The 15,469-nt window shown below is 37.2% G+C and overlaps 1 protein-coding gene across 5 annotated transcripts in view; it reads right to left on the bottom strand.

Annotated features, from left to right (window-relative positions):
* The window catches only part of LOC122438706 (putative RNA-binding protein Luc7-like 2), a 54,736-nt gene that overhangs the window by 23,259 nt on the left and 16,008 nt on the right, over nt 1-15,469 (bottom strand). The gene's annotated exons all lie outside the window — the stretch shown is intronic.

The following is a 15,469-nucleotide window of genomic DNA, read 5'->3' as shown; positions in this document are numbered from 1 at the left end:
TTATGGATTTTCAAATCATGCAAAATTTCACAGACAGCTATAAAACTTGGTGCCCAAAAAAACCCACATGAATTCTATCTACCAACAGATGAGAATCATGATTACTTTTGTACTTAAGAACAAATAGAAAAGGAAAAGCCTGTCAGAAACTGAAAAAAGCTTCTCACTTCTATCTCAAAACATATTTCACTTGGTTGTTTATCACAAAAAAAGATAAATTTAAAATCAAACTAGCAGAATGTGTAAACCAAACTGCTGAATTATAGTCAGTACTCTATGAGTAACATTCTAATTTTCAAATAAAGATGGAGTCCTCAAACAACAGACTGGTAATCTTGATATGGATTCCAGACAAGACTCCAGATGAACTAGTAAAGAGGTAATTTATTAAAACCCATAACAATTTGGCAAAGAATAAGTATCTAGCCCCACTATGATTAGCATATGCAGGAAAATAAATACCTACTTGGTATTTATTTATACCAAGTAGGTATTTATTTCAATAAGGGATCTAGTAGAAACCTTCTATGGAATTCCAATTCGACATTGTTTACCTTTCCTGGTGGCTCAGACGGTAAAGAACGTGCCTGCAATATGGGAGACCCAGGTTCAATCCCTAAGTTGGGAAGATCCCCTGAGAAGAGAATGGCTATCCATTCCAGTATTCTTGACTAGAAAACTCCAGGGACAGAGGAGCCTGGAGGGCTACAGTCCACAGGGTCAGAGAGTCCAACAGGACTGGGGGCTAACACTTTCACTTTTTCACCCAATTCGAAGCTTTCCTCACATGAGACAAAAATTTCTAAAAATATGTTCATTTTTACATGTATCTGGGCAACTGATAAGATATTTCATGAAATCCTTTTAGAAGCACATTGTGTAAAAAAAAATGGGCTTGCTGTAAAGATAATTAGATGTGATTAAAAGTGATCAGAGCACAGCAGATTTTCCAATTGGACTTATGCTATCCCATCATTGGAATGTCACAGAATCTCTATAAGGGTGTAAAAGGGAATACAGTAATTCAAAAAGCTAAATGTTCCTTTTGTATATATTACACAAACTATATATAAAGTAAAACTACAAAACAACATTGCAGCAGTAAAGTCATTCCTTCAACTGAGTACCCAACTTGTGCCAAGCACTATATTAGGTGCAAGGGACATAGCACTAAACGACAAAGATATAGTCTCCGACCTCACAGAGCTGACATTCTAGAAGAGAAGCAAATAATAAACCGTATTTGTATCTCTGAACAACGTTAAGTGATCCAGCAAAATAGTAACACTCCTATTTACTAGGGGAAGCTACTTGGGATAAGATTGTCAGAGAAGCCCTTTCTGATGAGGCTACATTCCAACTGGATCTAAAAAGTGGGAGGAAGCAGACTAACCTTAGGGAAAGCTAAGAAAAGAGTCTTTCAGTTTTACAGATTTAGAAGCAGATCTTTAAGAAAATATAAACAAGTGTTACTCAAGAGGGAAGTTTCTAGTAGCAGGGAACAGGACTAACATATCTATAGCACAAAGGTCTGGGTCTTACCTCTGTATATACTATCTAAAAATGACTCTGCCTATTTAACATTTTTGCAACCACCTAGACATATAGAAGGATATGATCAACAATTCTGTGCAATATCCCAAGCTAAAAAGGATAGTGAATTCACTGGATTAAGATTAAAAAATACTGATATATCAGATTAAATTTAATATAAAGAAATAAGTACAAAGTTCTAAAGGACTTCTCTGGTAGCTCAGATGGTAAAGAATCTGCCTCCAATGCAGAAGACCCAGGTTCAACTCCTCGGTCAGGAAAATCCCCTGGAGAAGGAAATAGCAACCCACTCCAGTATTCTTGCCTGGAGAATTCCATGGACAGAGAGGAGCCTGGCGGGCTACATACAATCCACGGGGTCACAAAGAGTGGGACATGACTAAGTGACTACTATTTTCACCTTCACAGTTACACCAAAAAATCAAATTTATAAATAACTAAGTATAAGAAAAAGATAAGACAAATTAAAAAACTTGCTAGTCCAGAGTAAGGGTTACAGGGTGGCATGACTGAGATCAATTTAAGTGATACAATAGTAATTTATAGGATATAATATGAGCAAGTGAGATCACTCTTACTGAAGGCTGGTTTAAAAGCAAGTCCCTCTCTTCCAAAACACACATTCTGTGTGCTAACACATTTCAAAAGTGATATGAATAAATCAGTGTCTCAAAACAAAGCTATGCAAAATAGCCAGAGAACAGATGTAACTAAACTGGAGAATTAAGATGTGAAAAGTCAACTGAACTTTTTAATATGAAACAGATGTGGATTGTATTATGGCCCCAAGGAACTCCAGAGTCAGACTTTGGTCCTCTTAACATAATACATTCTAATGCTTAGAGTTTTCAAAAGATGGACAAGCTTTCTTCGCAGTTACTTGAGTTTCCAGGTAACTGAGAGATTCAAATACTGTTTAGACAACTACTTCTTTGGGGTACCCAAATAAAGAATTCGAACATCAGGTAACTGTTAAGTCTTTTTTCCAACTCTGAGATTTTATGACTATCTTTAAAAAACAAAAAAAGGTTCTCAAAACTGTATTACCTTGCTTCTTAATTATGTAAAGGAATGAATGGGAAAATATAGACAATGTCCTCAAAGTTATCCTTTGGGAAATAATAAGAACTATTCACCACCATTATAAAAGTCATCACACTAATGGTTTAAAGCAGGCTGGAACCCAACCCCCAGGCTGGAAGCAGTCCATGGCCTGTTAAGAACCAGGCCCAACATCAGGAGGTGAGCAGTGGGTGAGTGAGCCAAGCGTCCTCTGTATTTACAGCTGCTCCCCATCGCTGGCATTACCACCTGAGCTCTACCTCCTGTTGGATCAGAAGTGGCATCAGATTCTCACAGGAGTGGGAACCAGCCTGTGAACTGCACATGCAAGGGATCTAGGTTGCTCCCTACAAGAATCACTCTGAAACCAGTCCTTCACATTCAGTCCGTGGAAAAATTATCTTCCATGAAACTGGTCCCTGGTATCCAAAAGGTTGGGGACTACTAAAGTGTCATCCTCAGTGATGCTGAGGATGCTGAGATTTTTTCAGGCTCCAATGCTTACTCTCAACCATCAGTCCAGGGATTAACAAACTAAGGAGCTTTCCAGTGAGAAGAAACAGCAACAGAAACTTTCAAAAGATGTCTGGAAATTCAAAGCTGTTTATTAGGCAATGCTTATTAAAAAAAAAACAACCCAAAACTAGAAAAACACTTATTACTCTTTAAAAAAATTGCAGGAAAATAAGAAAGAAATGAAAGAATGGCAAAAGAATGTTCTTACCCTCTGTTACACTAGCCTGTTGATTTAATAATATCTTAATATTACTCATCCCAACAATCGTATTTACATATATTTCCACAGCTATATAGTTGTTCATGCTATGCCTACTTCATCAAATGTTAAGATGTCAAGAGTTGGAAATGCCTTCAATCTTGGGAGCAGTTCTGAATCTGAACTTGGATTTAAATATTATCAGTGGAAGCTTCTGAAAATAGGCCCAAGCCCTAACCTCCAAAAACTGAATTGTAAAAGTCCCCCATAAGTTTTTAATGTACAGTGTCGTGAACCACTAGCTGATCTACTTTTATTCCCATTCCAAAGACAACGGAACTGAAGCACATAAAGACTGACTTCTTCAGGGTACTTACTAGGAAATCTGGTTAGCAGATTTCTGGTCTAACACCTCTTCTGCTTTATTATGTTAATTCCAATTATTTCAGTACTAACTTATCTTTTAGTATTTTTAGTTGACAATCATCCTCCATAACATCTAAAAAAGCTCTGCATACAACAGATATTCAAAGCAGCTGTCTACTGCCTTTACTTCAGCAATCTCCCTTATTTTTTTCTTGTGCATAACTATATTTAAAATCTGTTTTCAAAAACATGTTAATTGCCTCACTGAGCTTAACCTAAACATCTGCTGTCCACCCATACTACCCTTTGGCAGGAATTCCAGGCTCCCCCTGCCCGCCTCTATCTTTAAATTCACACCACACAACCAATCAAAAGAAAAGCAACTACGTGGATCAAGAACAAAATGAACACTAAAAAAAGATCCAATTATTTCACTATAGCAAAGTTGGAATTTGGGTGAAAGGAGTACAGCTGGGGGGAATATATGCCTTGTAGGGGACTTATGGAAGGGAAAATGTGAACTCCACAAGGATAAAGAATTTTTTCTACTTTATCCACTACATACCTGGGTCTGTACATCAAAATGCTTAAAATATTTAACCTTTATTGAATGAACAAAACTGGACAGAGAAGAACATGTGGCACAGAGGCTCCTGGACTTAATTAAGCAAGGGTGGTTAAGATGGACCCCAGGGCAAAATTGGTCTGAGCTCTGGAGAGGGAAGGTCTTCTTAACCTCTCCTTGAATTTTCTCCTTTTGGAGGCTCCCTTTCTTCTTAACTGTTTTGAGCTACTCTTTTCTGTTTTTCCCTATGCACTCCTCTCCTCCAGGAAGAAGACTTACTTGGGTTTTTCACTATGGTGGGCTAAAAGCATCTGCAGCTTTAGTCTTGTCTAGCTCACCAAAGTAGATGTGGGGGCCAAAGCCGTAGGAGCTCAAAGAGCCTAGTTATAATGATAACTCCCCCCAGCCCAATAGCCTCAGTGCTTATTTCTTCAGGGACCTATCAGGACAACAGGTGTAGCAAGGCAGATTTTCAGAATTCTAGATACGAGTCATGTTTTTTCTTCAGTCTGTAACATCATTACTAAGCACTTACACTGGCATCATGTTGAGCACATGAGTATTTAACAAGCCAAAATAAACTCAACAATTACCTGCCACTGTAAAACTGAGTGAAGGGAAAGTACAGTAATGCTCTTCATGACCCTAGTAATGTAATTAAAAAGCCACCAGAGCCAAGCATGGTAGAACCACACCGTGACTAAGCATGGACCTGACTCCATCACTGATGGTGCAACAGTGCTTTGAACACTAAGTGCACGGATATTTTCTGCTGCTATTGCTTCTCTTTTGAAATAACTGAGCTTCAAACTGAACAAAATAAAATGTTTGGTCATTTATTTTAACCTAAAATAACTATTTATGATGAAAGCCACAGGAAGAGTTTAAAATTTTTAAATTTAACAAGTAATTTACTTTATAAATTCTTTCCACAAACTTATTCTTGGTGTTTTAATGAATGCACATTTAAATTCTTATAATATTGGGGAAATGGATAAATTCAGTTCTGCATTTTGCCCTCCCCATCCTAAATCCATTTTTTCCATGAAGTCGATCAAATAACTATACCTGATTGTGGTAACAGAATTCTCTTACAACCTCCCAACATTTTATGTTTTACTGTTTAACAAAGCTGATTCTGTTAAGTGCTTTTTAACTGTTCTTTTGAAACTCCAACACAGATCAGGTTTGCATAACCCACAAGTTAACCATTTTTAAAGTTCATATATAGACACTGCTGTGAGGCTGAATATTTTGTTTGGATTTTTTGACAATGGTTGAATTAAACGTAAATAAAGATGTATATACAAGCATTTCATTGCCATACTGCACACCAAAAACAAGAACAATTAAGAGTCACTGGATAAGTAACTTAAGGAATGGCTATATTGTGAAATATTACATCTGCATTTAAAAAATATAGACCACTGATACGGAAACTTCTCCAAGACAAGTGAGAAAAATTTAAAGATGCTATTTGTTAAAATACACACATCACACATACTCGCAAATGTACAGAAAGAAGAGTGGAAGATGCACATTAAATTGTTAACAGAGTTTAGTTCTGGGAAGAAGGGTATGATGAACAAGGGGAAACTTTCATGTTTTATGCTTTTCCTCTTATACTTGAAGACTATATTGCCGAAGTAATAAATAAAATATGACAGACCAGGCACTGACCTGGTCTGAACTCAGAAAATACCCCATTTCCTCATTATCCCTTATCTCATTATTCATTTAACTGTGAGAAATTCACTTAATCTCTCAGAACTTCTCTTTTCTCCAGGAACTTCAGGACTGCAGTACGACTTACTTACAGACTGACTACATTGTGGAAGATTCTGAATGTGAATCAACACATGCAGAACTTTCTCTGGGGGCAGAGAATGCTGGACTACTTGGACAGAAATATGACATGATAAAACCTGTTTCAGAAGCATTAACACCACACTACTAGGTGGACGAACGTCCTTGTCAGACAGCAAGAAGTGTAAGAATGGATGGCAATATTGGTAAAGTACCAAAAGGAATACATACCAACCGAAGAAAAAGTAAAACAAAACCATGACAGCAGGACCGAGAGCACAGCAAATACAAGCCCTTAGTCTAGCATCTGAACCTTCCATGCATGGTTCCAATGCCAATGCTATTTCCAAAACACAAAACATCTATAGTTTGACATTCACATCTTCACATTTTACATTTTCACTGTCTTCCTCCTCCTCACATTTATAAAATCTCGCTCTTCCATCCATGTTCAGTGCCCACCTTAAGACCCAGCTCAATAACAAGAGAAAACTGAATAAACTATGGAAAAAAGTGTTGAAATAACAAAACCTGGATACGAGTTTCAGTTATGCCACGATTTTTTTAAGGTTTTTCTTTTCTAATTCCAATGTTGGCACTCAAAACTAACAAATCAAACATGAGTGGTGAATGAAGAGGAATGGGGCCCACAGTACGCGCACCAAGTAGCTCCTGCCTTTCCACCACTTCCCCACTTATTAACTGCCCATTCTCACTTGAGTGTTCTTCCTCCAAGTTCACTTTTTCCTGAGTGGATAAAGGAAACTGAAGTTCTTTGTTTACCATTTCTTAATGAATGTTTTTTGATGAATACAGTAGGAAATATTTTCTTATCCATTTCTAATCTTAGATATGCAAACATAACGGGATAAAATTAAAACAGAAGGCCTTGCCTCACAAAGACTATCTAATCAAGGCGAGAAAGGATATATATAAACAAGATAAAACAAGTGACCACTTGTAATATGGAGGGCAGGTACTCCCCTGGGGTTCAGAGCAATCACATGTAGTTTCCTAGGCAGGATTTTAAATTTGTAGAGAAAGGGTTATTCCAGGCACAGAAAGGGGGATAGGCAATAATGAACATGCTGGGCAAGGAAAGCAGTGAGACAACAATGAAAAAATCAGTCTGGTTCAAACAGAGGACCAAACTGATTTATTTATTCAAGGAAGAGACAGATCCAACTAAAGATGTTCAGATTTTTGACCATATATTAATACATAATAGTTCCCAAAAGTTTTTGAGTGAAGGCAACATATGCCAAATTTATTTCCTCTCAGGAATAACTGGCTTCTTTTCTCCACATTTAGAACTCTTCAAATGTCATCTCATCAAAATGTTTTCTCCAGTCGTCCTGTCAGAGCAGCCCCTTGCCCACTGTCCCAGACCTAGCCACCCATTTTTGTCACAGTGCTTGCAACATTTCTGAAATCACAGTATTTATTTTCACACTTGACTGTGAAAGAAACTTAGAAGGTAAGCTCCCATTACTAAAAGAGAAACCCCTATATACTTCTGTATCTCCAGCATTTTTGCATATGGCACATAGCAGGTCCTCAATATGTATTTGTTAAGTGAATGAATGAATGAATGCTGATCTCAGCAATCAGCAACACTCCCAGAGATTTTAAAAAAAAAAAAAAATTCATTTCTTGAAGAAGAATTTTCTGTTCATTTTTACTGTGAATTTTCTTTACATTTTCCTTCTAGCCCTCATTAATCTGATACTCTTGCTCGCCCTTTTCTATTTCTTCCTCTGCTTAACTTCATTGTTCCAAACACTGTAATACTACAAAGGGGTAGGAACACACAAAAATCTACCTAAATTTGGATATTTTACAAATTGCATTATACAAACACATCAACATATATGCTTATATTTTTTGACTTTACAGACCAAAAAAAAGTCTATGGCATAATATATAGCCAAGATGTTTTAGTCAATATAAATCAGAGTAAAACACTAAATATTTTTAAAAGTTTCCTTTGTAACTACCCTTAAATAAGGAAGGATTATACTAAGTCATTTGACCTTGCCACCAGCACATCAAGGTAGAATGCATCACATTTAAAAAAACATTTTCAGTGATAAGATATTTCATGACTTTGCTTGATGTCTGCAGTTATTACCTGTACAATAAAAATATGTTTCAAGTTTTCATCTATTATTATATGTTTGCTCTGTGTTCACAGCCTGTATCTTCTGAACAATGCATTTATAACTCCATCCCACCTTTCTCAATAAATAGCCTCAGAGAACACACTACTTCAGATTTGTTAAAATGCACTTTATAAAACTGTTCCTACGTCTAAAAAAGACCTAAAGAGTTCAGAGACAGAGTGATGATTCCTAGTTTTCAAATAATAAACATTTATCGAGAGCCATTGTACAGAAAACCAAACGTGTGGGAACTACCTGGCAGCTGCGGAGGGTCAGGTTGAATCCCTGGGAACTAAGACCCACAAAACACCCTGCCCCCGCCCCAGAAGAAAAACCAACGTGACAGCGAAAGATACTGACCAAGTGCCAGGGTATTAAAAACAATCTGCTTGCACAATGACTTCCAGACCTCATTCTTCTTTGCTTGGAAGTTACTGGTCTTTACTACTTTATAGTGTTTCAAGAGTTATCCTAAATGACAGGTCCAAAATGTTAAGATTTACCTCAAAAAACAAACAAAAGGATGAAAAGGACATTAAGTAATTATAAATGAAATAAGGTAATTGTGTGTAAAATACTTATGAAGCTGGTATATGGGTCTATGAAGTTCAGTATACAACTCTTTTACATATAGTTAAAATTTAAGTTTCAAAAGATTTTTTTCCTCAAACTGATTCAGTAGCACAGAATAAAAATGAAAAGTAAAATTAACTTGTATTTGATCTACAAAGACTGGACATCAGCACAATGGATGCATGTGTATTTACATATATGTACTTTTGTATTTAATCATTAATCCAAGTGTCATGGACAAATATGCTGACTGATCTTAACTAGAGAGACTAAAGTGGATCAAGACCCAGAGATGGTCTCAGGGTCTCCTTTTGAAAGACTACTTCCACAAGCCTAAAGTATATTAACTTATTTTAAGAACATGAAATGAATGCCCACAAGATTATTCAGAACAATAGAAAAGGGTTATTTCCTAAGGACAGAACCACCTGAAGCTGAATAGTTCAGGGTATTCATATCCCAAGTCAATAATACTCCAAATTATATTCAGGACTTGGTTTCAAACTTTTTTTCTTCTAATGTGGACCATTTTAAGTCTTTTTTGAATTTGTTACAGCATTACTTCTGTTTCATGTTTTCATTTTTTGGTCTCAAGGGACTGAACCAACACTCCCTGCATTTGAAGGTGAATTCCTTACCACTGGACTGCCAGGGAAGTCCCCAGGACTGGGTTTTTCTTTTTTTAATTGCAGGATAACGCTTTACAATATTGTGTTGGCTTCCGCCATACAACAATGTGAATCAGACACAAGTACACTTATGACCCCTGCCCTCCCTCCTCAGCCTCCCCAGCCATTCCCCACTCCTATCCCTCTTAGACTGTGGCACTGTACTGGGTTGAACTCCCTGAATGTAAACTGATACAGCCGCTATGGAGAACAGTACGCAGTTTCCTTAAAAAGCTAAACTATCACATGATCCAGCAATCCCACTACTGGGCACATACCCAGAGAAAACCATAACTGAAAAAGAACATGCACCCCAGTGTTCAGAGCTGCACTATTTACAATACCTAGGACATGGAAGCAATGTTCATCAGCAGATGAATGGATAAAGAAGTTGTGCTACATACATACAATGGAGTATTACTCAGCCATAAAAAGGACTAGGTTTTTGAAGTTTGGCAGTAAAGATCAAATTATTCACTGGGAAGTTCTTAATGTGCCTCTGATATCCTAGGCCTCAAATGTATTTTTAGTGTAAGGCATTCTCTAGAACTGCTTGTTAAAGGAATTTTTGTAAGAAACCGAGACTAAAATACAAACAGCAAGTTTGATAGTGTAAGAACACCTCAAAAGCCAATTCTGTTAAAAACCTGGGTTATCTGGCAGTTTCACAAATTGGGAAGCTCTAGAAACTGGGGTCATAGAAATTAGGAGGAAAAAATTTCAAGCTAGTAATCTGGGCCCGTTTTTTATTTTGCTTTCCTTCTTTTTTTATTTTAGCCATGCCACAGCAGCTTAAGGGATATCTCAGTTCCTTGACCAGGGAATGAATCCAGGCCACGGCAGTGAGAATGCTAAATCCTAACCACTAGATCACTAGGGAACCTAATGTTAAAAACACTTGCTTAAAAATGTTTAAGTGTCCCAAAACAAACCCTTTCCAGAGAAAAGGTTATGAAGGTTTAAATTATCTACAGACTTTTTCACATATGCATATGAAACCACTGCTGGCATGTTTTGGTAAGTAATTCAAAATCAAGATACACTCCTTATCCATTAGAAGGTTAACACTTTTTTCCACAATCATCAATTTTTGAACTTAAAGCTAGTTCTGAAAAACACTTTTTTCATGTCCTACTTTTGGGTGATTGATTATTCATGTTAACACAAGGGAAGAACACCATTCTAGATGCTAGAGACACAGCACTGAACGAAACGTGTCTGCTCTATGAAATTTACATTCTACTTAGTGACTAAGAAAATTTTGTGCAGGTTTATTTCATATCACTGCTTCTCTAAACTTTCGTGGCTCCTTTAAATTTGTACTATCAAAAACACTTCGGCAGTTGTTAAGTTTAGGTTTGTAGGTATTCAAGGAGCTGACTTGAACCAGGTCTCAAGAGAGAGAAGCAATAAAGGAGTTCTGATTAATAAAAATTTCATTTTGGATAAAACCCAGAACCTACTGGGGACACTGAGGATTTTTGACAACCAGTACTCCCACCCAATCACTTCGAAGAGGCAGATAAAATTTTACCCTATCCCTGTCCCTAAGTATTTCTCCTGGAGTCCGAAGTCAAGCGGGCCTTCGGAAGCATCACTACAAACAAAGCTAGTGGAGGTGATGGAATTTCAGCTGAGCTATTTAAAGTCCTAAAATAAGATGCTGTTAAAGTGCTGCACTCAATATGTCAGCAAATTTGGAAGACTCAGCAGTGGCCACAAGACTGGAAAAGGTCAGTTTTCATTCCAATCCCAAAGAAAGACAATGTCAAAGAATGTTCAAACTACTGCACAATTGCACTCATCTCACATGCTAGCAAAGTAAAGCTCAAAATTCTCCAAGCCAGGCTTCAATAGTACATGAACTGAGAACTTCCAGATGTTCAAGCTGGATATTTAGGAAAGGCAGAGGAACCAGAGATCAAATAGCCAACATCCACTGGACCATAGAAAAGGCCAGAGAGTTTCAGAAAAACATCTACTTCTGCCTTATTGACTACACCAAAGTCTTTGACTATGTGGACCACAACAAATTGTGGAAAATTCTTCAAGAGATGGGAATACCAGACCACCTTACCTGTCTCCTGAGAAATCTGTATGTAGGTCAAGAAGCAACAGTCAGAACCAGACATGGAACAACAGACTGGTTCCAAATTGGGAAAGGAGTACATAAAGGCTGTATATTGTCACCCTGCTTATTTAACTTATATGCAGAGTACATCATGCAAATTGCCGGGCTGGAGGAAGCACAAGCTGAAATCAAGATCGCCGAGAGAAATAATCAGCAACCTCAGCTATGCAGATGACACCACCCTTATGGCAGAAAACAAAGAGGAACTGAAGAGCCTTTTGATGAAAGTGGAAGAGAGTGAAAAAGTTGGCTTAAAGCTCAACATTCAGAAAACAAAGATCATGGCATCCAGTCCCATCACTTCATGGCAAACAGATGGGGAAACAATGGAAATAGTGACAGACCTGATTTTCTTGGGCTCTAAAATCACTGCAGATGGTGACTGTAGCCATGAAATTAAAAGATGCTTGCTCCTTGGAAGAAAAGTTATGACCAACCTAGACAGCATATTAAAAGGCAGAGACATTACTTTGCTGTCAAACGTCTGTCTAGTCAAAGCTATGGTTTTTCCAGCAGTCATGTATGGACATGGGAGTTGGACCATAAAGAAAGCCGAGTACTGAAGAAGGCATACTTTTGAAATGTGGTGTAGAAGACTCTTGAGAGTCCCTTGGACTGCAAGGAAATCAAACCAGTCAATCCTAAAGGAAATCAGTCCAAATATTCATTGGAAGGACTGATGCTGAAGCTCCAATACTTTGGCCACCTGATGCAAAGAAGTGACTCATTGGAAAAGACCCTGATGCTAGGAAAGATTGAAGGCAGGAAGAGAAGGGGACAACAGAGAATGAGAGGGCTGAATGGCATGACTATATGGACATGAGTTTGAGCAAGTTCTGGGAGTTGGTGATGGACAGGGAAGCCTGGCGTGCTGCAGTCTATGAGGTTGCAAAAAGTCAGATATGACTGAGCAACTGAACTGAAGTATTTCTCAAGATCAGCTCTTTACAACGTAAAACATTAAAGAAGCATTTGGATTAAAATAACTCTAAGATTGCTTTGTGGTATAATATACCATGATTATTTGTGAGACATCTGAGAAAGACAATTTCTCTGAATCTTAATTTTTCTATCTATATAAAACGATGGCCTTAAGCTAGAAGACATGATGGCCTGTCAACACTAAAATTATGCTACAGTGAAATCTGTAAGAAAATTAGTAGGGGCCATTTTTGAATTTAGGATAGATGTATTATGAGTATACATTCCCATCCCTGCAGATCTTAGTTTCAATCTCTGATGCCACCTGCTTCAAATTTAATGCCTTCTGTAAATTATTACCATTACATACCTTTTCCCCAGGTTACCAGAAACTAGATGCAAAGATTTTTTTAAGCACTTCAATATCCTTATCTTTCCTTAGGTAATATATGAACCAGAAATAATGTGGTTTATTTTGGTGGAGGGAGGGAGCAGGGGGCGATGACAACTCTTAGGTTTTTTGTTTTGCCTAAATCTGAAAGGGGGTGCTGTTTACTTTATTCATGCTAAAGAGACAACTAAATGGACCAAAGGATGAAAAGAGTGAGACAAACAAAAAGTTCTAGATGAATAGGAAAATAATCCAAGCTTTTGAAATAGAAGGAAATGGCAATCCACTCCAGTATTCTTGCCTGGGAAATCCCATGGACAGAGGAGCCTGGCGGGCTACAGAACATGGGTCACATGGACTTAGCGACTAAACAAACAACTATATTTGTACGTATGTATGTATGTGTGTGTGTGTAAACACTGTGTGTGTGTGTAAAACACTGAACCTCTCTGCTGTATACCTGAAACTAATACAACTTTGTAAATCAACTATACTCCAAAAAAATAAAAAAGTTATACCAAAGTACCAGACTAAGGAAAAGTACAATGCTACAGGGGCATTTTCATCAAAGTGAATTTCAAAAATATTCCAAATTGTCAGTTATGAGTATATTTTCAGAAACCATACCCTTTATCTCCAAGTACTCAGTATAAAGTTCAACCTTTTTATAATAATAATAAAGAAAAGCCAGAAAATATATTTCTGTATTATCTTCTGCTAAATAATCTAGACCACTGATGAGTCATATTCTGCTGGAAGTGACAGATCTGAGGAACAATGTCTGGAAAACTAAAAGGCAACTTTCAGTTATAAAACAAACACAAAGCACTATTAAATCAACAGTTACAATTCGGTTCTTTTCATCTTTGATCCAACAGGTCAAAAAAGTATCTTCAACATAGAGAGATGTGAACTATTAGATTCTGTGCCAGAAAAGCATTAGTCCTACAGAGATTGGTTGCTAAAGAAGTCAGAGCTCTGTAATTAAAAACCACATGTACATAGAATAAAGTGCTATAAACAGCCCTTTTTAGTATTATAGTAAGGGTCATGAGACAATCACTCATGGGTGGTTTCAAGTTCTTAAGTTCACCACTCTAGGCAACCTTGGACTGTTAACAAAATTCTAGAGCCAGCCCTGAAAATTTTGCTTAAGAGGCTCATAAGAACTTAACTACATCCTTACATAAATGACAATCTCTTGCCTATTAAGCTGACATAAAGAAGATATGTCTCATATAGAACTTCCCTAACAAGTGCCTTTCGAAGGTCATTCACTATTTTTCATGTGATTCAAAACATCAATTTTAAGCTTCACTGTAAGAAAAATGTTACAAATTAAAATAGTATTTTTCTATCATCAATTTTAAGATGCACATTACAGAGATAAATCCACCAGCAAGAATTTTACAATGAAAGTCTAACACCAACATGATGAAGGATTAAGTATTACCTACAGAGTGTAAGATATAGTGAATAAAACTAGAGCTCAGAAAATTTGGTTTTGGTCCCAGTTTTACTTTAAATCAACAGAACTGAATGATTTTGAATAAATCACTTTACTATCATTAAGGCTAACTATGGAACATATACTCAACAAGTTGTTTTACCCAACATAGAAATAAATGAGTGTAACTGAATTATATAATTATAAAATGCAAAAGCACAACTGTGATGTCAGATTTTTTAATTATTAAATGCCATACCTGAAGAATGTAATAATATGTCAGTCTTGCTATTGCTGGTTTTAAAGTACCAAAAACTTAAATTCTGCCACTTATCAACTAATCTTGTTCACAAAATTCATTTGAAGTGATAATTTATCCATTAAGTATCATTAAGTGTTAAAACAGTAAATGTGAAGAATCAAATACCACCACAGATAACTACAGATAATATAGATTTCAATCATATTATAGCAGAGCAGAATATTTTAATTATGCAAATCCTAAAGAGTAGATATGAAGGTCTAATAGAGATATCTGTCACAGTCCTAATTCAAGCACTGAGAAACCAGCATGCTTGCCTTGTAATATACTGATACTTAAAAAAAAATTAAGTATTTATATATTTTTAAAATGTTAGCACTTCTATTCCTTTTAACTTATATAATATAGTTTCAATGGTCCTTCCTACTGGAAAAAGACAAGTATAGTAGTGTTAGCCGCTCAGTCATGTCCGCCTCTTTGGGACCCCATGGACTGTAGCCCGCCAGGCTCCTCTGTCCACGGGATTCTCCAGGCAAGAATACTGGAGAGGACTGCCATTCCCTTCAGAGGACCTTCCTGACCCAGGGATCGAAACCAGGTCTCCTGCATTGCAGGCAGATTCTTTACCGTTTGAGCTACAGGGAAGACCAAAATACTGAAGTGGGTAGTGGTAGTCAGAATACTGGAGTGGGTAGCCTTTCCCTTCTCCAGGGGATCTTCCCAACCCAAGGATCGAACCCAGGTCTCCCACATTGCAGGCAGATTTCTTTATCAGCTGAGCCACAGGGGAAGCCCAAGAATACTGGAGTGGGTAGCCTATTCCTTCTCCAGCAAATCTTCCTGACC

This window comes from Cervus canadensis, chromosome 3 (assembly GCF_019320065.1).
Source record: "Cervus canadensis isolate Bull #8, Minnesota chromosome 3, ASM1932006v1, whole genome shotgun sequence".
NCBI classification, from domain to species: domain Eukaryota; kingdom Metazoa; phylum Chordata; class Mammalia; order Artiodactyla; family Cervidae; genus Cervus; species Cervus canadensis.
This window is presented reverse-complemented; position numbering and strand designations above follow the sequence as displayed.